Source organism: Hemicordylus capensis, chromosome 2 (genome assembly GCF_027244095.1).
Source record: "Hemicordylus capensis ecotype Gifberg chromosome 2, rHemCap1.1.pri, whole genome shotgun sequence".
In the NCBI taxonomy this organism is placed as follows: Eukaryota; Metazoa; Chordata; class Lepidosauria; order Squamata; family Cordylidae; genus Hemicordylus; species Hemicordylus capensis.
Window position 1 is genome coordinate 182,822,039 of NC_069658.1, and position 26,664 is coordinate 182,848,702.

At 45.6% G+C, this 26,664-nt stretch overlaps 1 protein-coding gene and 1 long non-coding RNA gene across 6 annotated transcripts in view; both read right to left on the minus strand.

Moving 5' to 3' along the window:
- IQSEC2 (IQ motif and Sec7 domain ArfGEF 2) overlaps positions 1 to 26,664 on the minus strand; it is a 182,478-nt gene that overhangs the window by 111,215 nt on the left and 44,599 nt on the right. The gene's annotated exons all lie outside the window — the stretch shown is intronic.
- LOC128344205 (uncharacterized) lies at positions 210 to 25,000 on the minus strand. The gene is made up of 2 exons (XR_008315719.1): positions 24,863 to 25,000; positions 210 to 1,437 (listed from the first exon to the last, which is right to left on the minus strand). It is a non-coding gene; the product is annotated as an uncharacterized LOC128344205 (long non-coding RNA).

The following is a 26,664-nucleotide window of genomic DNA, read 5'->3' on the forward strand; positions in this document are numbered from 1 at the left end:
CAAGTCTGAGGGGAAAAACACTGCCTTATGGGCAAGAATTAGGCCACTTCATCCAATGAGGGCTACAGAAGTGCAAATCAAATAGTCAGTGATTGCACTCTGAACACTTCAAAATTAAGGCCAGTTGACCAGAGATTTACCCATAAATATTTTTTACAAGTTTTTCTGGTTTTTTGTGTTGTTGTTTTTGCAGGAAGTAGTTTATTGACTGACTACTGACTACATTTATTGGTCACTTCTCCACAAACAATCAAAGCAATGTACAACAATAATAACACTGCAAATTACAAACCAAATGGCATACAACAATTATCAGAATAAAACCAGTTCAGGTCTACTAAAATGTCTACCAAAAAAACCAGCAGCAGCAGCAGCACCAACAGCATTCTCCTCAGATATTCTCAAATGCCTGACAGAAGAGATGAGTTTTAACTGAGCTAGTAACATGCAGATAAAATGCATTATGGGCCTCTTTAGGAAGGCACCAGCAGAGAGAAGGCCATGCTGAGCACTCCCATTGTTAATGTCTCCCTCACAGGCGGGCCCCTGGAGCAAAGCCTCCTCTGACAATCTTAACTGCCAGATGTGTGCTTTGAAGGTCTGTGACCTTTTCCCATTCATCAAACAAAACAGCTAGGGCCTTGGGGGCAAGAAAGATGAGCACATTCTACAAAATTAGCAATATACATTTCAAATTCTGCCAAGCCATTCTGAAGAGGAAATACATGCAAAGGGGACAAGTATGCATAGTGAAAGCCCCACCACTTTGAACAGTAATCAATACAATCACACACCATTCTGGTTAAACATTGTTCTAAAAAGAAACTTATATGTCAATTAGGCCAACAGCTCCTTCAACGGCAGGTCATTAGTATTTCCTTCTAACCAAGTTGTATGCATTTGGGTTTTTGTTTTTCAAGGAAGCATGCTCTAGCCCTCACATTTGCAGAGATAACTTTGGACACATTAACAGATGCACAAGTCCACAGAATAACGCCGAAGCACAATTATATCCAAGGCTCAGGAAGTGGCACACAGTAGGGCTCTGGGAAGGTCTCCTTTTGAAGTACAGTGTTCAGTTCTGAGCAGAGCAACTCAAAAAGGATGCAGATCAATTGGAAAGGATTCAGAGAAGAGCTGCACAGATGACAAATGTTTAGAAGACAAATCGCATGAGGAAAGGCTGGAGGAAATTGGCATGTTTAGCCCAGAGGAAAGATTAAAAGGGGATCTGTTGAGAGGTTTTGAGTATTTGGAAGAACGTCAGGCAGAAGAGGAAGGACTGAGGACTGTTCTCACGATATCCACTAAGAACAGGACACAAAGCAACAGGCTCAAGTGTAGCCCAACGGATGCTGAATCTTGCGGGCACGACTACTATGGCCTTTTATTGTATGGCCTTGGGCAAGTCACTCTCTGCCAGACTCAGTTCCCCATCTGTAAAAGGAGAACAGCAATGATCTTGTTGTGAGGGTAAATACAAAGTTGATCAAGTGCTTGCAAATCAAAACGTTCTGTATCATCTCTATATATAACATAGCCAGTTCCTGTCCCTCTGTCCCACATCCTGTCCCTTTGTCATGCTCTGAGTTATCATGCACCAACCATGTCAAAGACATAGAATGCTATTAGGTAGGTCGGTATGCTGGAGGCAAGTGCTGAGTTGGGGAAGTGAGGAATTGGAAGGTGTAGGTAGTGCTGAATGATGGGGAAGAAGCTGATGCATGGGAGGGGTGAGAGTGAAAGACAGGCAGTGGGAGGGGAAAGGGCTGAATACCCCCCTCCCGCCAAACTCATATTCCCCTCTGTGACATTTCGGAAGCCTCTAATGAGTGTGTGCGTGTCTGTGTGTGCACATGTGTATATATACATCCACCCATACAGACACAGATACAGACACAGGAGTTACATGCTTGTGAGATTAAGGGAAACGTCCTCCAAGTATAAAGAAGTCTTAAATAAAATAATCACATGAAGTTGAGAACAGAACAAGCAATCTAAAGAGGTGGTGAAATCCCCTTCCTTGTAAAGGTTTCCCTAATGCTACAGGAGTCACATTTGTCCGTCAGTACTGTGCAATAAACCAGTTTAAGGTAGATTCAGTTCAGTGGCAGCCTGTAAGACTGTGTATGTGTCTCAAATAAATATTTCCTGCAGCCAGACCCAGGCACCTTCAGAGCAGCTCTTAGGCAGAGGAAGTGATTGGTATTTTCTTTGCTACACTGCAGCGCCACCCAGGTGATGGCCAGAGAGGGGTACTACAGCTCATTAGGCCCAGCTGGATCAGGCAATTTGTGGAACTCATTGGGTCCTGGCTGGCCCTGTATAGCTGTTGTTTCGGGGCTGGCTTTCCAGTCTGAGCAATTAATCCCTCTCTGTAATTAGCCATATAGTCTGTTCCCGTACTTGACCTTCCTTCCTTCGCCCCTTCCCAGCACCCCAGCCTTTGTGAACATGATCGTCTGCCTGATCTGACTAAGCACCTGCCTCTGCCTGAACTCTGTCTGCTGTCTCTGAACTCTGACATAGCCATGCAATAGCAATGTACATTCCTAGTGCTTTTCACCAGCTGCTAGGGTTGCCACCTCTTATCCCTGCATACCAAAATCTGCCCTTTAAATCTCTAGTTGAAGCAGGGGGAAAGGGCAGCAGCGGTTCATCCCACCCACAGCATTACCCTTCTTCTTATCTGTCCTGCCCTTCACCTGCTGTGCTGAGCAGGTCTCCAGGTGTGCAACATGACATTTGAGGGATCTGAGCAGACAACAGGACCACGGCAGGAACAGGCAGCAAGGCCTTTAGGGATTTCAAGGGCGAGGGCCTTTCCTCTGGGGTAAGAAGTGGCAACCCCACACAGCACCTGTAGCTGCATAGCTGCATGACAAGGCAGCCACCTATATTTCAGACTGTGCAACTAAGCCCAGTCACTCCCCAGCCACTCTTTAGCATGCATCCCTAGTCCACAAAACAATTCTTATTCAATGGGCAGAACTAGTGAGCGGGCCAGAAATACAGATGCTCCTCAGGACAAATCATCTGTTGCCTGGAATCTGGGAAGATGGGGCATGGTGTCCTCCTCCCTGCCCTTCCTAAATGGCACACCTGAAGAGGGCACTTTACATTGTTTATACAGAACGGCTATCCAGGGCCAGAGTTGGCTATGCAGGAATGTGATGCTTCTCTGCTGTAGAGGAGATAAAAAATGTGTTTATAAGATAGGCAGTGGAAGGTTTAGAATGTCCTTGGCTATTAATTCCCTCACTTTTAAAGCACAGGAGGCTTTGTAAGTGAGCAGCAAACTATAACGGTGTTACTTAGCAACCTGAGCCAGCTTTTGAAACGGTGTTGTTGGCGGATAAATAGTGTGCCATTCATATGTATGTACGCACATGTATGTACAAAAGAAAGCACATGTATATTTAATGTGAGGGGCTTTCTAGGCATGCTATGTAGACCCCTACTGGGAACAGCCCACTGGGAAGTTCTCCTGCAAAAAATGCATTGCAGTGAACGGAAGCTGTACAGAAGATGTCAGTGATGGATTGCACCGATTATGCAAGAACATAAAGTATGCATTTTGGAGAAAGAAAGTGAGTGAAGTATGGCATTTACAGTCTATTATGCAGACAATATCTGTGGGCGTGAAACTGAATATAGTCTGAATAGCACAACAATATTACTAGTGTAGCAAATTAATCCCGCAAGAGTTGCTAGCCTACAGAAATGTTTCACTGGCCTAGCTAGCCAAATGTCTCTGTGCTAGTGATTTGTAGCAGCCTTTAAAAAAAGGGGGGGGGGTAGGGGGAGACCATCTTCTTGTCCAAGTCACAAAATACTCCCTGCCCGGTCATCTGGAGATGACTCATTTTCTACAGGTGACCAGCTGAGCAACTTCTAACAAGCCTTGTATTCCAAGTGTAAAATAATCCCATTCTACAAAATATAAGCAAAAAGAATATTAAAGACTACAAAGACTGAGCCAGGAAATCACTTTAGCACACTTCAACAGTTGAAGTGTCATTCATCAACCTGAGGTACTTTGAATATCTGTATGGATTCGCTCTATTGGTGCTATAGATGCCACCCAAAGGGGAGTTTATGCAGTCACGTTTTACAGGGAAGGTTCCTTGTAATTCTTCCATAGTTGCCAAAAGACACCCAGCCAAACTGTCCTCCACCAGTCCTCAGGGCCTTTCCCAGACAGCAGGATTTACTGCAGGATTAAGAGGGATGAAATACTGCAACTTAAGGGACTTATCAAATCAAATATTTCAAATTTGCCCAAAAACCCAGCACAAAAAGTGGGTTGTTTTTTTTAAATACCAGACATAAATCGGGCTAAGTTCCAATGCACAATGAAAACACCAAATCGTGTGTAGAGTGCTCCCCGATAGCTCGTAGGGACTTCAACGTAAATCTGGATGACATGTGAACACACATCTGCCCATCCAAAGGAAAATCCCCTGTGCTGCAACACACACAGTCATTCCTGATAATGCAGAAACACCTGCCCACTTCACTCCATCCCACTCTGCACCTCATATATATCCATCCAGCGGGGACTGTTCCATTCCAGCTCCCCGGTGTGCAGTACGCACATGTTTTTAGTTGCAACAGCCTGAACACCAGGGGCCTGGAAGGCAGTGGCCCCGTAGATGAAGGAAAGGAGGGCCTGCAGTTGTCGGGAATGGCAGCACAGCAGGATAGATAATCATTCATTCATTCATTCAGTTTCTATACCGCCTTTCCAAAAATGGCTCAGGGCGGTTTACACAGAGAAATAATAAACAAATAAGATTTTTAAAAATCAACATTTTTTAAAAACAACACAGGTTTAAAATCAGAATTCTTACGTTTAAATACATTACAGATACTAATGGCCTGCTGGGTCTCTGCCGTGCCGCATACCCACACTGTTGGCGCAACAACAGAGTCCTGAGTTGGGCTCGGGGGGGGGGGATGTCCTCCCGCATCCCAGTGTGCACTGCGTGAGCAGCAGAACAGCTGCTCCACTCTGTGTGGCCACTCCTTCCCCCAGCTCGCTACCTAAAATGGCAGCAGGCCAGGGGGAAGCCCAGCTAGCCAGTAGCGATCACACACACCAACACCTGCTGAGGCAGAACGAACCGTTGGCTATTTATCTCAGTAAATAGCCAGGTAGAGAAGTCGGGCTTCACAGGTTTGGAGCAGCCAGGAGTGGAGGGCTCCCGGTGCTCCAGACGACATGAGTTGCATGGGGTAACCTAGGCAGCTCGTGTCGTGAGAATAGGCTTATTGCATTAATATGACTACTATTCTATACAGAAGAATGAACCAGAAGCAAAAGTATGTGTTTTCTAAAGTAAAGCTTTATAAATCTTGTATTTAATGATTGATTTACTTACTTATTTCATTTGTATGCCACCCAGTCCAAGACAATGTAGGGTGGTTCACAATAAAAATGAAAATAACAAAAATTTAAATGTCAGCACAAAACTCATTAAAAAAAACCCATTTTAAACAATTTAAATAATATGAAAATCAAAGCTAGAAAAACAAGTCTTTACGGCTGTCTTGAACACATCTAAAAATGATAAACCTTGTATTTCTGCTGGGAGTATGTTCTACAAGCTAGGAGCAGCTACTGAGAAGCCTGATCCCAAGTTGTCACCAGACAAATTGGCTGCACCCAGAGACAGACCACTCCTGATTATCTTAAAGATATGATACAATAGGTAAGGTATTTTGTTTCTTGTCAAAATGAGTATTTAGACTCTGACAACCAAAACATTTGGTTGTCCATGTTGTCAGAGACAACATGGACATTTATTTACTGTGTCATGGAAAAGCACTGGTTTGCTCAGTATACCAGTTCTTGTTTCTACAAAGTTCTTGATGCTCAAAGTAAGTGGTCTTGCTTAGTGACCTTAGAGCAGGGGTGGGAAAACTTGGCTGTCCAGCTGTTGTTAATCTAATCTTATCATGGGAGTTGTAGTTCAACAATAGCAGGAGGGCCAAGTTTGCCCACCTCTGCCTTAGAGCAATTCTTAATTTCAGTATTGCTCTCTTTAGCAAAAATGCATTCTGAAGTGCAAAAGGCATGTGGACTACATGATCAGAGGTTCTGGATTATGTTCCTTGGTAGCATAAAGGCTCTGTTTAATTGTTATTTACAATAAATTAATAAGCATTCTTTATTGAGGGAATATATGAATTAGAAAATTGGAAACTTGATTTAAATCACTGATTAAACTCACCCTTTCCCTTGGTGATTTAAATTGCCTGGTTTAAATTTAAATCAGTCTCCCCTGTAGGGTGCATTGCTGCACACCCAGCTGGGAGTTGGCGGGGGAAGGGACAGTTCAGGAGAGTGGAGAATTCAAAAGAATGCCTACGGGTATCCCAGCTGGCAGGGAGGAGTCAGAATATGCTGAATTTTTATTTTACTTACTAGATTCTAATCTTGAGTACTTCATCAACCCATTTTAAGCTTCCCCCTGACCTTCTGTTTTTTGCAAACAGAATCAAAGTTATTAGGGCATCTGCATGGGAGCAATTACAAACATTCAGTGTGTTACCTGCAGCACTGGTGTTGCCTATATTTTAATGCATGAATAGGGAATCTGTGAGCATAATACTAATCTTTCTCTCTCTCCCTTTTCAGCACAGCTCAAAGCTTTATATCTAGCTGTGCAGTAGTTTAGGTCAGAGAGACCCAGATGTGTCAAATACCCTGGGATGGTGTCCAGTCAACACAGATAAGGAAAATCTAAGAAAAGCAGAGGTATTTAATGATGAAATAATTAGTTTATAAGTGCCTAGCAAATTTTTCTGCACCATATAATAAATGTCCCCAAATGGACAAGCTCTCATTCACCTCCTAACCTCCACCATTTTCTATAGCTCTATGTCACACATTATATTCAATGCATGTACTATCTAGCTGTATTCAGGCATTTGCGATCTTTGTAAAAAGGCAGGCCTATAATGAGGCAGCCATCTAGAGCAGCAAATTTTTTGGGTAGCAGCAGAGTGACAAAATGCCCCCGATGCCCCCTCCTTGCCATGGGAGCAGCTCTTCACCAAGCAATGTTATGCTACTCGGGAACGAGCCACTTCAAAATGCACCCCCCAACACTTCTGTGCCTACTCTGCAGAAGGCAGGGGTCAGTGAAAAATAGGGATGTGCATGAACTACAGTTCAAGCATATTTCGGGAGTGGGGACTGAGAGCTTTAAGAAATAGGAGAGCAGGTCCTTACTTGCTCTCTTACTGCCACCCTATACAGCTTCCTGGTGGGGCATATTCATATTCATGATTCATATTCACGTATCCCTAGAAGCCCCATGTAGCATCAGCAGGCACGTGGCATCCATGCATGTGGCCATGTGCCTGCTGACGCCACACAGGGGTTCTAGGGACACACGCCGTCCCATCAGAATGCAGGTAAGGACCTGCTCTCCTCTTTCTTAAAGCTCCCAAGCTCCACTCCCAAAGTGTGCTCAAACTGTGGTTTGCGCACCTTCCTGAAGAAAGAAAGCACTTTACTGTTCCAAACACAAGTGGACTGGGCCAGAAGAGTGCTTGCTTGGAGTGCCACTGTAGAGACGCTCTAGACCAGGGATGCTCAACTTTGGCCCTCCTGCAGATGCTGGCCCACAACTCCCATAATCCTTGGCTACTGGCCACTGTGGCTGGGGATTATGGGAGTTGTAGACCAAGAACAACTGGAGGGCCTGAGTAGGCCTGCTCTAGACCAACACTCTGTTCTCTGGCTGAAAACAATTCCTCTTTCCACTCCCTTCCCTAGCTTTTCAAAACCCAAGGCTGGAGAGGAGGCGGCAGATGGAGGAGAAGCAGTTCCAACTTGCGTGTTGCTGAGTGAGGTAAATGAGGAAGGGGAGGATCCGATGGGCTGGGCTGCATGCGTGTGAGAGGCGGGTGGTGCTGGAGAGGCTTTGGCCATGCTTCATGTGCTGTGCATCATGGGAGAAGAGACTTTTTGCTCACCCATCTCAGGCACACCAGAGGCTTTAGCCGCAACTGACTGGGTATAGTGTACCCAAGTAGAGAGGAGATGTGAGCACACCAGCTAGACCTGCTTGCCTAGCACACTGTATCCATGCCCCCCATTCTCCCTGAGTATAGCATATACTGGCAGAGGCAATCACTGTACCTGGGGAGAAATTCTCCCTGGATCAATATGGACTATACCATCCTGGTACACACGATAAGGGAATGGCATGCCCATTGTGACATGACTGGAGGATATCCTGATGCACTCTTGGCATGCCAGGACGTCCTCTGCCAATGTCACAACAGGTGCACTCTCTGGGCAACCCCTTCCATGATTGTGTGTCCTGGGATGGTATCATCTGTGCTTGCCCATCCTGATTAGGAACACTAGGCACCCAGCATTCTCAGTCACAGGTAGAAACTTTCCACCGGTAGTGCTTCCCTTTGCTCCTCTGTGGAATGTATACATGATTGTTTATCTGTATGTACATTCATTTATTCACATTATGCTCAATGCCTGCATGACAGTACTACTACTACTACTACGGATAATTTATATGTCACTTTTCAACAAAAATTCCCAATGCAGTTTACAGAGAGGGAGAGGGAGGGATCCTTGTTCCCAGAGGGCTCACAATCTAAAAAGAAACATAAGATAGACACCAGCAACAGCCACTGGCAGGATGCTGTGCTGGGGATGGGTAGGGCCAGTTGTTCTCCTCCTGCTCAATAAAGAGAATGGCCACTCTGCCCAGACACATGGAGGCCATACACATGGCCCTCTTTTCTTGGAGCCAGGAAGGGCTGTGGGGCGGGGAGGCAGGATTGCTCCTGCCTTCCCACACACAAGCAATGCTGCCTCCCTGCTCACCATGCCATGCTCCTACACAAGGCTGTTTTTGGAGAGCTCTGGTGGGGTACAGGGCCTGGGACAAAACAGCCAGTTCTGGGCCAGTTTCAGTTAATTTTAATGGGGGTTAAGAGAGCGGAACCTGGGGCGGTCGCCCTGCCTGCCCTGCCCTAAGGACAGCCTTGCTTCCAGATGAGCACCGCTATGGTGAGCAGCATGGCATTCTGGAAGCCAGAGAAACACGTGTGTGCCCTTACTAAAATCCCAGGGGGGGATGAAAGGCAGCATCGGGACTGGCCTCGATCCCAGCACTTCCCATGAGCAGCCCTGCCCAGGGGAGGCATTAGCCAGGTAGGGTTGTACACGTCTGGGTGGGGCTGCTCATGTGGACAGCCTTATTATCTATACTCTACATTTGAGGGCTCCAGTCCCCATGGTGGCTTTTAAAATGAACACATGTATAGTCATTCAGATGAAAAAGTGTACATGTGTGCAAACAAGCATGCATACAACATAATGTGTGAATCGCCCTGGTTTTGAAGCCCTTTAGCTCCTTCATATGGGCAGGTACAAAAACCTATTTCTCTCTCACTCTTTGCTTTTCAGGAAGGAACTATTAGGGGATTATTCACAGAACTTGAATGTGGTAGTAATTTTCATTCAGTTTTATATCTTCTTATAATGTAATCATACAATCTTGTGTAAGCATGTAGCTGTTTTTATCTTTTATCCATTCTTGTTCAGTAACAGTTTCAACTTTGACTTCTTGAGTCTCTGTCTCATTCATCAAGAGACAGCACAAAGTAGTAACAGCAGTCAGGTCTCAGACATCATGACTATCACTAACTATCTGGCTCTTGGCAACAAAGCTTGAGTTTACAAGTCCAAGAAGAAAGCCCTTCTGAATCTGACACACACAAAGATTCTTATTAGGATAATGCGCAATAAAAGTGAATCAAAATAGAAAATGAGAAGAGAGCTAGTTTGAAGGCACTTCTAGAGAGAAATGCCAGTATACAGTAGTATACAGTTGCTCAGGTATCATATATACCAAATGCGGACTCATGTGTTTGAATGCCTATCAGACTGGAAGCAATACTGGGCCACTCCAAAATAAGGTAGTGGGAGGGGCCAAAATAAGGTTTCTGCTCAGGTACACAGAAATTTATGTTTATACTTTTAATTTATAAACTTAATTATATTAAACCCAGACTAGATGGGTTCAGTGACTCCAGGAGCTAGGGAATGTTTCTTTCTTCACTGTTTCATTTATATACTGCCTTCCCTAAAATAGTTCCATGTTGAAAGTCCCTGTTGGAAAACAGCAGCAGCAGAATATCTTGTCCGCAAGGAGAAAGGAATTGCCCTATTGTCCTTAAACAGCTTTTAGTATCCTGGAGGAGGGAACATTAGGGTTGGGGGATACAACATTTTGTTGCAGGTGCAACTTGTTATTATCTTATTTTCAAACTCAGATTATTGCCTTATGTGGGGGATTATGATGCCCTTATACAAATCTATGGTGCGGCCACATCTGGAGTACTGCGTACAGCTTTGGTCACTGCATCTTAAAAAGGATATTGTAGAGCTGGAGAAGGTGCAGAAGAGAGCAACCAAAATGATCAGGGGCCAAGAGTACCTTCCTTATGAGACTAGGATACAGAATCTGGGGCTCTTTACCTTGGAAAAGAGGCAACTAAGGAGAGACATGATCGAGGTGTATAAAAGTATGCATAGAGTGGAGAGGGTGGACAGAGAGAAATTTTTCTCCCTCTCTCACAATACTAGAACCAGGGGTCATCCCATGAAACTGAAGGTTGGGAAATTTAGGACCGACAAGAGGAAGTACTTTTTCACACAGCGCATAATTAATCTATGGAATTCTTTGCCATGAGATGTGGTGATGTTCACCAGCTTGGATGGCTTTAAAAGGGCTTAGACAGATTCATGGTGGAAAGGTCTATCAATGGCTACTAGTCTGGTGGCTGTGGGCCACCTCCAGCCTCAGAGACACGATACCTCTCAATACCAGTTGCAGGGGAGCAACAGCAGGAGAGAGGGCATGCACAAACTTCTTGCCTGTGGGCTCCCAAGAGGCATCTGGTGGGCCACTGTGTGAAACAGGATGCTGGACTAGATGGGCCTTGTCCCTGATCCAGCAGGGCTGTTCTTATGGACTGAGCAGAGCAGTCCAAGGCCTCCGCTGATACCGTGTTTCCCCGAAAATAAGACAGTGTCTTATATTAATTTTAGCCCCAAAATATGCACTAGGGCATATTAGCGGTACATCAGAAATTACTGCTAGGTCTTACTTTCGGGGAAACAGGGTAGCAGAAACTTCTTCCCTTGCCTAATGATAGTGAAGACTCAGACCTAAGAAGCTCCCCACTCCATTCCAAAACCCCTTAAACTGAGGCAGGCAAAGAGCAATGTCTGCCTGCATTTTCCTTAAGCTTCTTGGGAATATCTTTGGCCACAGAAGTCAGTGCACGGGGGCCAGTCGTCATGGGCCTGCTGGGGGAGGGAGATTCGGTGATGTAAAATGGATGGAAAGCAAGCAGCCTGCCACTCACTCTCTCTTTCTCCCAGCTGAGCAAATCCCTGCAATGAGGGCCGAGATGGGCTGAGCACAGTCAGCTGACCTCTACCCCCAAGCAATCACTGCCAGCTCAAGTTCTGACACCAGCTTGGCTCCACAGGGCAACAGGGCCACAAGCGGTGTGCTTCCCTGAGGCCAAACCAGACTCCTTTATGAATGTGCTCAGCCTGGCCTCCAATGCAATCACAGAGAGTGTTCAGTACTTCAGTTTAGCCTCAGGAGAGCACACAATCCTTATTTGTAAGATTTATCATCTCCCCCCCGATTGAAAAATTCTTACAGTGGAGAAAAATAAACTATAAACATACAATTTTAAGCAATAATTGAAAACATTAAAAACACAACAATCATCATAAAACAATAATATCCCAGCTAGAGACATTAAAACGTGAGCCACCAGAGAGACCCTATTGGAGTCCCATCACTGCACTATATAGGAGCTTTTCTGTAAAGTTTTGGAATACCCTCCTAATTGAGGTGCTTCAGTGCCCAACTCCTTTGATTTTCTCAAGGCAACATAAGGGACATTTGTTTTATTGTTTTGATGTAATGCATTATGTAGATAACGTTTACCTTTGTGTTCTACAACTTTAAGTCTGGATTGATATTCTTAATTTTGTATGTATGCACTATTACAAATGTTGGAAGGACAGGACATAAATTTTATTTTGTTTTGTTTAACTAAATGCTTATTTCCTTGTGGTATCTTTTCTTCTACTTCCACTAAATTAGCCATGGGGGAAGATGCCATCTGGGCACAGTCTTACAGTCAGATTGCTACAGCAGCAATAGAGAGAGAAGCTGTCAAATCAAACTCCTCTTGTAACCTGGACAACCAACCTGTACCTTTAATGGTACCAATGCAGCAGAAGACACTGCAGCAGGTGCACCTCCTGTCCAGACCCATGCCTTCCCATGCCTTTTCATTCATCCTTATTCCCATCGGCTAAAGAAAGCAAGATTTCAATGTTACCCCACAGCAGCTCAGGCAGGATGGTGAGTGATGGGACCTGGGATGGAATGGGGCAGCAGCAACAACCTCTTCCACGGCATAGGTACTGTTCAGATACAGATGGGTTGCCCAGGTTGCCAGGTGGACTCCCTGCACTCCAATCACAACAGAGTACAGCAAGATCACAGGAGGGGGGAAAAGAGTCCCCTTGTTGCTTAGACCAAAGCGCAAGCCTTGTTCAAAGCTGGTTTCATCACATGACCTGCTCTGCCCTTCTTGTTGTACAAGAGGCTTCTTTCCTAGTCTGTCTGATTGTCCTGCAGTTCCCTTCTTTGGCCAGAACTTGGTATTGGCACACAAGTTGAATCCCCACCTGATATCCCTCGGGTGACAGGTTCAGGGGCGGCAAGATTATTAACTGGGACTGGACATTTTGATCATATTACGCCGGTGCTTCATCAGCAGCACTGGCTCCCAGTCCATATTCAGGCCCAATTCAAAGTGCTGGTTTTAGCCTTTAAAGCCCTAAATGGCTTGGGACCAGGTTACCTGAGAGAGCCCCATATGTCCTGACTCGGACCCTTCTTTGGAGGCCCTTCTCCAAGTGCCCTTTTCAAACTAGGTGAGGCGGATAGCTACTAGGGAGGCTAGTTTTTGGTGGTTGCACCCCAACTACCAAATAGCCTCCCCAGTGAGGCTCGCCTGGTTTCATCTCTTTGTTCTTTTAGATGCCAGGCAAAGACATTTTTGTTCACTCAGGCCTTTTAAATTTTGTTTTTTAAACTTGATTTTTAAAACGGACTTAAACAAATGTTTTTAAATTGTTGCTGTTGTTTTGGTGTGCTATGATTTCATGTATTATCTGTTTTAACTTGATGTTTTAATGCTGTGTTGTAAGCCTCACAGAGAACAATTTGTTATGGGGCAGCTAACAAATAAAGTTTTATTATTGTTATTATTATTGTGCTGTTTACACACAGTCTGCCAGATGTTATTGACTGGATTTGGTTCTTAAATTATCGGGCCCTTTCTAAGGGTCTATTAATAATAATAATAATAATAATAATAATAATTATTATTATTATTATTATTATTATTATTATTATTATTATTTACACAGTCAGACAGGTGTTATTGACTGGTTTGTTTTATCCAGACATTGAGTCCTTCCCAAGGATCTGGAATGGTTGAATTTTATTATCAATTTTGTTGCTGTTATTATTATAGATATTGCGCAGAATATAGGCTGTTCCCAGTAAAGTTGCTTTTTGTAATTAGCTGATGGTGATTTCTGTGGCCCCTATGGTGTTGAGGTACTCTTCAAGTTGTTTTGGAATTGCACCTAGGGCGCCAATTACTACTGGGATTATTTTGGTCTTCGCCTGCCACAACCTTTCAATTTCAATTTGTAGATCTTTGTATTTTGTTATTTTTTCTATTTCTTTTTGTTCTATTCTGCTATCTCCTGGTATTGCTATGTCGATTATTTTAACTTGTTTTTCTTTCTTCTCGACATTGTTGAGAATGTTTTCTCAACATTATTATTATTATTATTATTATTATTATTATTATTGATATGCTGCAGGAGTACTGACAGCAGAGTGTGTGGCTGGATGGCTGTATATAAGGCATGCTAGGCTCCTGGATTCTGTGTGTCCTTGTCTAGCAGTGTGTCCTTGAACCTTCTTTGTTAGCTTATTTATAAACAAGGTGGAGGAAGTGTCCCTTGCCTGGAAGAGAAGAGGCTCAATAGAAAGGCAAAAGAATAAATCACATGTAGCTACACATATATATAAACTCTGCTTACTCTGCATCTTTAATGCATCATGTCCAAATTCTGCAGCTTTGATCTCTTATGCCAATTTAGAAAGTTTGCATATATCTGCTTATCTTGCAAATGTCTTCTATTGCTGCTAGCCAAGCAAGTTTGCAGAACACCAAAGGCCTTTCCTCAACCAAAACTCAATTTCTGCTTTACCCCATAATTTTACCAACACACTGTCACAACCATAAGGACAAGAAATGTGTCTTTTTGAGAGAAAGAAAAATGAAAAAGAGAAAAAAGATGACACTCTCAGGATGCTAATTTCAGTGTTAGAAATTAAAATCAACTCATGTGGCACAACAATGGACAATGACATACAAAATACATGGGATACAGAGAAGCAGTTCAGACATTACTTTTCAAGGCTTACCTATGTCAGATACTGTTACTGCAAGTAGTTTATTTTCACACGAGCAGTTTGATGCTTTGGAGCTGCTCAGAGAGCAGAGTGGCTATTTCTATAAACTGGGTGTGCTTTTTTTTTTTTTTTACACAGAAGTTTGCACTGAGATCTTCCATGAGCAGGTCCTTTCCAATCTTACATTTCCCACACAAGTAGATCAATTTTGGAGCCGTCATCTGCACAGGTAAGCCCCCTAAAATGGCATCTGAGCTGGCCCAGAAAAGGAAATACGTGGATTTTCACAAACCCCTGCTTTTCAGAGGATAGCAGAGAAAACATCTGATGTTGGGAACTTTTTTCTTGATGTTAAAATAAAAGTGTCCTGGTCACCACACATCTTTTGGGATGGTCAAGGACAGCACTGACACTAATTGCCCTAGATATATGTGGTTGGGTCTCTTATCTTGTTCAGTATAACAAGTTTTGTGAGTGTCAGGATCAGGAAGGAAGGATGGTGGCTGTACCTAAACTCAGATCTGGAGTGTGTGTTCTCCAGCCCTTACATAGTCCCTACATTCAGTGGCTGGGACTGAAATGCAGCAGAAGGTGCTACTCCGTTGACCAGACAAGGGCAGAAGGCCATGCTCCTAGTATTTCTACTGCCCCTGGCCAATCTACATGCTTCATATTGCCTGCCAATTGCAGAGACTGATGATATACACACCTATTTCCTCTTGTGCTGGAAGATGGCTCAGACAAAGGTCTCAGCCTCAGTACCTGGAACATCTCCCAGTTAAGGTCTTGAAGTCCCTGACAGTAAGTAAGATAAAGGAGCAATCTTTTAGAGATTTCTGCCAAGTTTTGGGGTTCTGTGGGCATATTTGCTGGAAGTATGAAATGCTATAGATTTGAACCAGTGGTTGTCTTCCTAAAAACAGATTGGCTACTAATAAGAATGGCTACATGCTACCTGCAAGTTCAGAGGCAGAATGCTTTTGAACACCAGTTGCTGGGGAGTGGCAACGGGCTATCTGCCTACATGTCCTGCTTCTGGGTTTCCCAGTGGTTTCTGATTGGCCACTGTAGACAACAGGATGCTAAACTAGATGATCCTTTCATCTGACCCAGCAGGGCTCTTTGGATGTTCTTATGACTAATACAGCCATCTCAGACGATTTACCTTGACTACCTAACATGTACATTTAAATACATGTTAGGTAGTCAAGGTGAATAGACTGAGATGGCTGTATTAGTTATAATAACATCCAAAGGGCCCCTGCTGGGTCAGATGAAAGGATCATCTAGTTCAGCATCCTGTTGCCTACAGTGGTCAACCAGCTTCTCTGCAGGTAGGCTTGAACATCCCAATAGCATAAACCAGACCCATCTGTTCCCTAGAAAAGGAACAGGAAGTTCCATAGATGAATTCTACATTGGTGAACACTGTTCCCTCTAACAGGGATTCTCAGATGTTGTTCACTACAGCTCCCAGCATCCCCTGCTACAGTGTCCTTTGGCTGGGGATTCTGGAAGTTGTAGTCAACAACATCTGGGAATCCCTGTTAGAGGGAACACTGGTGAATTCTACATAGACCTGCACAAAACCCCCCAGCTCAGAGACAGACAAGCATATGCACCAATACAGAATATGACACATTACAAGATTCATAAAATATTTCATGGCACATGCCCACATAATATAATCAAAGAAAGATACACACACACACACACACACACACACACACACACATATTCTCATACAAGTCTGGGCACAAATAAAATCATTTTCTCTAAGGGGCTGCTGCCAATATTGTTAAGTCACACAGCAGAAGGTGCACACAAATGTCACCTAAGATGGATTGTGTGCACCTAAGTTTCACTATGAAGATATGCATTTGGTTCACCAGGCTTTTGGATGTTTGCAGAGAATGTGTCTCCAGATGCCCCCAGGAAACACTCCATTGGTCCAGCTAGCCCAATATTGTCTACAGCACTGACTGTAGTGGCTCTCCAGGGTCTCAAATTAATGGACTAAAACCCAGCCCAGCTACTTGAGAACTGGAGATGGCAGGGATTAAACCTGGGACTGTTCTGTATGCAAAACATGCGCTATCTCCACTTTCACAGTGAAATGTGATCTCTACAGTAGATGGTTTTTAAGAAGGAGTACATAAATGCATGGAAGAAAAGTTATTACCAGATATTAGCCACAAAAAGCCTTTCTGATCAGTAGCAGAATTCTGAATGCTGAATTCTGGGGTTAGAAAAGCCATGGCTGTCATCATCACACCCTGAGGTCATTTTCATGCCTTCATTTTCATGAGGTCATTTTCATGAGGTCATTTTCACTGGGGAAGTCTGTGGGGAAGGCAGGACCTTGCCTGCCTTCTGCGGCAGATGAGTGTCTGTCTTTGGCCACACCATACGCCCACACAAGTGGCAGCATGGCAAAGGCAAGAGCTGGGAGTAAGAGGACTCCCCCCTCCCACGTCCCAGAGTGCCCCACGCCACGAGCACAGTGGCTGCTCTCATTAGAGTGGCCTCCACACTCTTCCCCCTACCCCAGCTTGTGGCCTTTTTACCCTGGGGGCAATCGTTCAGACGACCGCCTACTGAGGTAAAATGAACCACATCTTCATATTACCTTGGTAAAAGGCCAGGTTAAAAAGTTGGGCTACCCTCTTCTGGAGCAGCCAGGAGCCCCCCACTCCCAGCACTCCAGAAGACATGAGCTGCCGGGGGTCACCAAGGCAGCTTGTGTCTTGAGAACAGCTGCCCTGTCTGGAAACTCCCCAAGGCGGGCCATCACAAAATGCTGGACGGCATGGACCCATAGGCTGTTCCACTGAAGCAATTTTGATTTTTATATACAGTATGTTCTTATGAAAGAAAGCACACATCAACTCTCTTTTTAAGTAATGTTTGTAGAAAACAACAGCATGGATCTTGAATTCTGTGTGTGTGTTAAAAGCTGAACTGCAGGCTAGGCATCTGCCACCCATGCTCCTATAGACCCTATATTCCACAGGTGCACTTTACACACACACACACACACACACACACACACACACACACACACACACACACACTATTTTTCTCTTACCCACACGCACAAGCCAACTCTCATACTCCAAGACAGGCAAGCACCACACTCACACAATTCCAATATTCCACCATGACATCTAGTCTAGATCGGATGTTGCACCCCCTCACACTCTCAGGCTGTGTGTGAGGAGGGAGCCCCCAGACCCATTGTCTCCCCTGATTACACCCTTTCCCTCCAGTTCTCTATGACTCACATACCAGCTACTAATTAAAACCAGGAAACAAGCGGGGCGGTGGGGGGGAGCAGGCAAGATTATTTTAGAAGCGATGCTGACTTTGGAGGGCACCAGCCTCTCATCACCATAGAAACAAGGGCTTTTCGAAAAACCCCAGTATCCCCACCCCCCACCCCTGTCTGCATTTCCCCAGCCTATTTGTTACCAGTGCTAGGGACCTTCCCTAGTTAACCCCATTCCACCCTCTCCAAATTCACCTATTGCCAGTCCCACCTTTGCTCTCCGCTCAAAACGCCTTGTAAGCAAGGGATGATAAGGCAGTACTCATTCAGCAATCACAAACCTCAAATTATGTAATTTGAGGGAAAATGTTGCGCAAATTAACAGCCTCTGTGAACACAACTGCGGAGCCACTGATTCAGTTGCTCCAGGACGCATACGGGGGCTCCGATTTCCATGGAGCACCATGCAAGCAACTGGGCGCATTAAGCATTCCCCAGCACTGAAGGCACAGGGGCAGTCCAATTCAGAGTTTGCACACCACTTCACGTGTGCACTCTAATAGTGCACTTTTAAAGATTCTTGAAATGCTTTTACTCAAAATTTGGAGTTTGATCTTCATGGTTGCTTGTTTTTTCATTTAATTGGGCTATAGGGAATAAGATTTGAAATACTTGGGAGAAGGGAAGGAATATATCCGCAAAGATTCTACGATAGAACTAGGAACGACTGCACCAGCTCCCTGATTTCGTGTGAAAAAGCTCTAGAGCCTGTCAAATCATTACATACTCACAATGATTTGAAAGAATCAACCTTTCACTCCTCACTACCCTGCCCCCTCACAACCTCTACCTTCTACAGTCCTGCCACTCAAGCCACCGAGGGGCCTGTTACTGGGATAGAATGCACATTCATCACCCTGCAGTTTCCCTTGCTAATCAACTGTCCTGCTGGAGGCCAGAAAGGATGGCATCTCCTTTAGATCTTTCTTTCCTTCACTCCTCCTCTGCGATCTCAGAGATCACCATGGCAGAAAGACTGGGTTTTGTATACAGAACTAAAGTCCCAAGAAAGTTTCCCTTGATGAGGGGCAGGAGATGTGTTTTGCAGGGTCTTAATGGATTACCATAGGAGGAAAACACCTCCCTGACCACCACCCCCATCAGTTTAGCTAGCAGATAGCCATGTCATCAATCACAGGTAGCCACACGGAAGATCTTCTGGGAGCTCAGATGGAGTCCTGCTCCTCCTGGCACTGAAGCTCTGTGGATACCAGCGGTATTCTTGGACTAAAGTCGTTTTATGGGCTTGTTATCATGCTCCACCTCTTGGTGCCTGCCCTTTTCTGTTCCTATAGACTCCCCCTTCCTGTCAGCAGACTTCAGCTTTCTCACCAAAGTGATAAACGTGTGTCTAGGCTGTATTATTTCAGACTGCAAATGGCAGGGGTGTGTGTTGTATGATGCATGGATGGCTTTAAGAGGGGTTTGGATAACTCTTCATGAATGGCTTTAAGAGGGGTTTGGATAACTTCATGGAGGAGAGGTCTATCAACGGCTACTAGTCGGAGGGCTATAGGCCACCTCCAGCTTCAAAGGCAGGATGCCTCTGAGTACCAGTTGCAGGGGAGTAACAGCAGGAGGGAGGGCATGCCCTCAATTCCTGCCTGTGGGCTTCTCAGGGGCATCTGGTGGGCCCCTGAGTGAAACAGGATTCTGGAATAGATGGGCCTTGGGCCTGATCCAGCAGGGCTGTTCTTATGTTCATACAAAAACTTTCACAGAATCATAGACTTTTAGAGATGGACAGTACCCTGGAGATCTTATAGTCCAACCCCCCCGTTCAGAGCAGGAAACTGTTACAGCAGACTCCTAAACTAACCTCTTGATTCTCAGCCATATAAAAATAGAGTAAACCTTTTTTGAAAGTGAACTGGCGTTTGCTTTTTTGTGGAGAAGCAACCTCTGTCCTTTGCAGAAGAGATTGCCCAACAACTGCAGAGAGGGTAGAGATTGAGGGACCACAACTATAATTTCTTGCACAGGATTTGCTAGTTCTCTACTGGGTAGGGAAAGTTTTCGTATGGAGGAGCATTCAGACCTGGCCCCAACTGCAGTCTTAAGTAGTTCAAGCAGATACAGGTTTACCAGCTGAGTAAGAGCTGGTCCCTAGTGCTCTAGTCAACTATGGGTGATGACAGAGAGACATTCCAAAGATGAAGACAGACGTTCTACAGCAGGGGTGCACAGCTCAAGTGCCCCGGTGGGCTGGGACCAACCACAGCTGGGTGTGCAGGGATCGAAGTCAAGTTTCAACACTTTCATTATTACATTAAAATTAATCATTAAAAATATTAATGAAGTAAGGAAGCAGAGGGTTGGCATTAGAGGGAGAGGTGAGAGGAAAGAGGGATGGTGGCAGTGGGTGGAAAGAAGGATGGCCCAGGGCAGGAGACAGCTGTTCTCAAGTGGCCGATTGCATTGAGCTGACGATGACGGTGGTGGTGGTGGTCACCAGGGCAGACCAAGAGCTCTTTATGGCTCCTACTGTTGCTGCAAGATATTCCTACCTGCAAGCCAGCATAAAAGCATAAATACCCCCTGGAGGAGTATCCTTGTGCAGAGGATGCTCCTCCAGGCAGTGGCGGTCTCCTAGTAGTGGGTGATTCATTCATTAGGGCCATAGAGAGATGGGTCTGTGACCCGCGTGTAGACCACACGGTGACCTACTTGCCTGGTGCGAAGGTTGTGAAAGTCACGCTGTGTCTAGGCAGGCTGTTAGGCAATGCTGGGGCGGAGTCAGCTGTCGTGGTTCACCAACAATGTTGGGAAATGCAGTCGGGAGGTCCTAGAAGCCAAATTTAGGCTGCTAGGTAGCATATTGAAGTCCAGGACCCCAAGGGTAGCATTCTCTGAAATGCTACCTGTTCCATGCGCAGGGACAACAAGACAGGCGAAGCTGAGGGGTCTCAATGGGTGGATGGGATGGTGGTGCAGGGAGGAAGGGTTTAGATTTATTAGGTACTGGGCTTTGTGGTCACCAGGAGCTGACACTGATTTGACGGCACACTTTACCTTTATCAACTACCCACACATAGACTGCGTAAATTCACATTCAGGTAATGAAAGAGAAACCATATTTCTAGATATGCTAAATGACTGTGCCTTAGAACAGTTAGTCACGGAATCAATCAGAGGGATGGTGACCTTGGATTTAATCTTGAGTGGTGCCCAGGACCTGGAGCGAGATGTCAGCGTTGCAGAGCCATTGGGTAGCAGTGACCATAGTGGGATCCAATTCAGCATATATGCGTGTGGATAAATGTCAAGTAGGTCCAACACAGAGGCGTTCAACTTCAGAAGAGGAAACTTCTCAAAAATGAGGGGACTGGTGAAAAGGAAGTTGAAAGGGAAAGTCAGGAGGGTCAAATCACTCCAGAAAGCATGGGACGTATTTAAAGCCACAATACTAGAAGCTCAGTTGGAATGTATACCAAGAAGAAGGATAAGTACCACCAAATTCAGGAGGACGCCAGCATGGCCAACAAGTAGAGTCAGAGAAGCTATAAAAGGGAAGACGACTTCCTTCAGAAAATGGAAGTCCTGCCCAAATGAAGATAACAGAAAGGAACATAAACTCTGGCAAAGGAAATGCAAGGAGACAATAAGGGATGCAAAAAGAGAGTTTGACTAGCATAAAGCTAGAAGTGTTAAGGGGAGTAACAAAAAGGTCTTTAAATATATCAGAAGTAGAAAACCTGCCAGGGAGGCAGTTGGCCCCTTAGATGATGAGGGTGTGAAAGGGATTATTAAGGAGGATAAGGAGATTGCAGAGAAGTTGGATGAGTTCTTTGAATCTGTCTTCACAGCAGAGGATACTGACCATATACCCTCTCCAGAGTTGAGCTTTTCAGGTTTAGCAGCTGAAGAACTGGGCCAATTTAAGGTGACAAGGGATGATGTTCTAAACTGTCTTGAAAAACTAAAAACTAACAAATCACCAGGGCCAGATGGCATCCACTCAAGAGTTCTGAAGGAACACAAATGTGAAATTGTTGATCTCCTAACAAAAATATGTAACTTGTCCCTACAACCAGGCTCTGCACCAGATGAATGGAAAGAACCAATGTAACTCCAATGTTCAAAAAAGGATCCAGGGGGAATCTGGGAAATTACAGGCTGCTTAGCTTAACTTGGGTTCCAGGTAAATTGATGGAAAGATACTTAAGGACAAAACTGTTAAACATACAGAAGAAAAGGCCTTGCTGAAGGAGAACCAGCTTGGGATGTCTTGCCTCACTAACCTTTTAAAGTTCTTTGAGAGTGTCAACAAGCATGTGGATAAAGGTGATCTGGTTGACATGGACTTCCAAAAAGCTTTTGACAAAGCTTCTCACCAAAGGCTATTGAGTAAACTTAGCAGTCATGGGATAAGGGGACAGGTTCATGTGTGGATCGGTAACTGGTTGAAGGACAAGAAACAGAGGGTAGGAATACATGGACAGTTTTCACAACAGAGTGAAGTAGGAAGTGGGGTCCCCCAAGGATCGGTACTGGGACCAGTACTCTTTAACTTGTTCATAAATGGTCCAGAAGTTGGGGTAAGCAGCGAATTGGCCTGATTTGCAGATGACACTAAACTATTTAGGGTAGTGAAATCCACAAGAGATTGTGAGGAGCTGTCAAAAGATCTCTCCAAACTGGGGGAGTGGGCGAAAAAAATGACAAATGTGGTTCAATGGAAGCAAGTGTAAAGTGATGCTTATTGGGGCAAAAAGCCCCAACTTCACATATACACTGATGGGATCTGATCAGTGACTGACCAGGAGAGAGATCTTGAGGTGGTGGACAGCTCATTAAAAGTGTTGACTCAGTTCGTGGCAGCTGTGAAAAAGGCTAATTCCATGTTAAGAGTCATTAGGAAGGGGTCTGAAAATAAAAATGCTAATATTATAATGCCCCTATACAAATCTATGGTGCTGCCACATCTGGAATACTGTGTACAGCTTTGGTCACTGTAATTTAAGGAGGATATTGTAGTACTAGAAATGGTGCAGAAGAGAGCAACCAAGATGATCAGGGGCCTGGAGCACGTTCCTTATGAGGCTAGGTTACAGCGTCTGGGGCTCTTTACCTTGGAAAAGAGGCAACTAAGGGGAGATATGATCAAGGTGTATAGAATTATGCATGGAGTAGAGAGGGTGGACAGAGATAAATTTTTCTCTTTCTCACACAACACTAGAACCAGGGGTCATCCCATGAAACTGAAGGTCAGGAAATTTAGGACTGACAAGAGGAAGTACTTTTTCACACAGCGCATAATTAATCTCCAGAATTCTTTGCCATGGGATGTGGTGATGTCCACCAGCTTGGATGGCGTTAAAATGGGCTTAGACAAAGTCAAGGAGGACAGGTCTATCAATGGCTACTAGTCTGGTGGCTGTGGGCCACCTCCAGCCTCAGAGGCACTATGCCTCTCAATACCAGTTGCAGGGGAGCAATAGCAGGAGAAAGGGCATGCACATATCTCTTGCCTGTGGACTCCCCAGAGGCATCTGGTAGGCCACTGTGTGAAACAGGAAGCTGGACTAGATGGGCCTTGTCCCTGATCCAGCAGAGCTGTTCTTATGTAAAAGCTCCTGCGGGCCAGACACAGCCCCTGGGCTTTATGATGTGCAGGCCTGTTCTACGGTGTGTTGGCAGGCATCTGAACACACATTCACTGCATTTCAGATCCAAGACATGTGGGTTCAAACCATTTCCACCAGACTTCAAGAAGGTATGCCCATCTTCATCCTCAGAATAATACCTGCTGCTTGCTGTCAGTGTCCAACATCCTGCCAAATGCTGTGCTTGCTCAATGAACAAAGTTGCAGTTATGCAAAGTCAGGGGAACATTCAAAACTGTGTGGCTGCACAAAAGTTCCCTTTAAAATGCATGAGGCATGCAACAGGCTGTGTACCTGTCGCGCAAACACAAACATGCTTGCACTAGCGCAACAGTAGTCTGGAACGCCAAGTCCCAGACAGATTTAGCGCAACTAGCTGGCACAGCATACCTGCACTAACACCTCTTTGCACAAGCACAGCATTAGTCAGAATGTCAGCCTTGTTTATAAGACTCCATCACTGTGTAGTATCTGTTGCTTAATATGTCTTGGCACCCTCTCAGACATCTGTATTCTACCTGTCCGTTTAGCAACCGTACTTGCTGTTACTACTGGCAAGCAATATGCTGATAAGCAGCCAGGTAAGTGAAGGTTGGTGGCGGGGCGGGGAGAGACAATGGAGTGGAAGAGGGGAGCAAAGCAGAGTCAGCGCAGGAGTCAAGCAGCAGGGAACATGCGTTTCCCTAGCAGCCTTGTTCTCCTGGACAACCCATGGCCTTTCAAGCCCCAGCATGGATTCTTCTGCCACCCTGCTGGGCAGCTGGCAACCCACAATCAGCGCTAATTGGCCTCTACGCAGGTACCAGATTCAATCTCGCCTCCCTATTTATGGAGCCAAGGAGGTAATGTACAGTGCAGGGGGGAGGGGTTGGATGAAGCCACATGCAGCAGGAAGCAGGAAGGGGGTTCTGCTGGAAGTGCTTTGGGACAGACTGGGGAATCTGAGACGCAGTGGTAGGGCCAAGCAATCAGGTTGGGGGGTGCATGGCGGCCTACTACTTCCCCTCAAGAGGAAGCCTGCTTTTTAACAGCACTGGGACAGCAAGGCATTCTGCTTCTGTTAAAGGTCTACCTGTCTCGCAGTTCTAAAGAGAAGAAACAGGTGTCAGCTCTAGGTGGCAAGACCTGAAAAGGAGTTCTGAAGCTCAGGATAATCTGCCTTCAGGGGATGAAACATCTCTGGCCCTTACCCAAACACGTTCATTTAAGAGCTTCCTGCTTGCTTTCCCCCGCAGACTCTGGAATGAGAGGCACATTCCCTGCCACCAACCAGAGTTCAGGCTTCCCTGAATCTAGTGCAGTTCTTGGTCATAGCAAGAGTACAGTTAGCATTCGAAAAAGCCACTCACAACTGCAAAGCAATCCTCCCCAGAGACAGCTGCATTTCACTGCTGGGCCAAAGGCACCCTGTGAAATCAGCTCCCCACAGACCAACCAGGATGGCTGGTCTTTGCCACCTGAGCAAGGAACGTGGCGTTTGCCATGGAAACAGCTGTTGGGAAGTTGCTGCTGTGTATGTTTCTGGTTGCTATGGCAATGTTTCCTGGCAGTGGCCCTGCACATTGTCACTCCCTCTCCTCCGAACTGTCATCTCCCAACACCCCCCTCCCTTCCACCCCGACAATATCCTAGCAACCTGCCGCTACATTAGCCTTGTGGTTGGCATACCCAAGCGCTCACTTAGCAACACCAGCCGTGCATTTGACTGAGAGTGTGACCCAGGAGTCTTGGCTCCCAGCGCTTGATTTCCCCCTCACTCTGTGTAGGCCCCAGAGTTGGGAATCGGAGCCTTGAAAACGGGGGGGGATTCCATTTGGAGTCTGCTGTGCGGCCCGTGATGATGAAGCTGGGCTTCTCTCCGAAACAACCCATGATTCCTCTCTCCTAACTCAGCCACCAAATCTGTGCCACCGCTGAGGGATGGCAGCATGTGAAGTTGGGACTCTGCGTTTGTGGTAGCAGATGGGGTGGAGATGATGACAACGAGGTGGCGGTAACAGCTCCCTCCCTCCTCCACTTAGCATCACGGGGATCTTATGTAACTGCGGGAGACATCAGCCTCACAGACCTACACATACACAAAACATGTGGCGGGGAAGAGAGAGAGAAGATGAGGGTTGCAGAGTTTCCTGAGAAGGGAAAATGGGACAAAAAGCGATGGAGAGGAAAGTGGAGCGGTGATAGAAAAACGCAAACCTCTGCTTCTAAGCCTCTCACCTCTTTACAGGACTAGGTTGTTGTGGGCTCTGGGCAGGAGTCACTGGGCAAGAGATCTTTTTTGTCCCCAGAGTGTGTGCCACTCTCTCAGTTCCACAATATTTTAATCTGCCCCCCCTGTTCATCTTCTAAACGCTGGGACAGCAGTGAGGGAAGATTGTTTAAGGAATCAAGTCAGGCCTTTGGCTTGGCCTGTTAGGTTCTTCTAATATTTATTGGGCCTGGGCAATTGCTTGGCCTTGCTGGGTTTTGGCACCAGACGTATGTCCTTGAAAAGCCCAAACACTGGTCCCAACCCTCACTTTTCATCCAGAGATCTGTCCTCGCAGGGTTGTAGATTGCCAAACTCTCCCAAACTTCCCCTTACTAGGTATTCTCCCCACTCCAAGTCCTTGGCAAAGTTCCCAGCAAGGACAGGCTTTTAGCTAATGATGCCGGCTCGGGCGTGTTGGCAGCCCATTAAACTGCTGTTCGAACATGTGCCGCTGGCACTTGGTAGATGCTGGTGCAGTGACAACCAAGACAGACTGATTTCCTTTTCCCCTGCCTCCAAACAATGGGCCTGATCCTTTCGGCACTAGCACCAGGAATCTCCTTGGAGCTTCCTGTTCTGCAGTAAAGTCACATTGTACAGCAGTGTTCTCACCCAACGCCATCACAGCACAAAATACTAACACTGCCTTCCCACCAATTCTCAGAAAGAACACAAGGCTGGACAAATCTGACAATACCAGTCCAGATACGTCACTCTATTTCCCCTATTACTGCCATCACACAACAACTCCACAGTGAAGCACTACCACAGTCTAACTTCAGTCCCACTGTTGTGTTAGGAAATACAGTTCTTGCTTTACCACCAGATCTAGTCAGAACCAGAGGCAGCCCCACCATGAGGCAAGGTGGCAGATTTTGGGTCCCATTAAGAGTGGCAGAT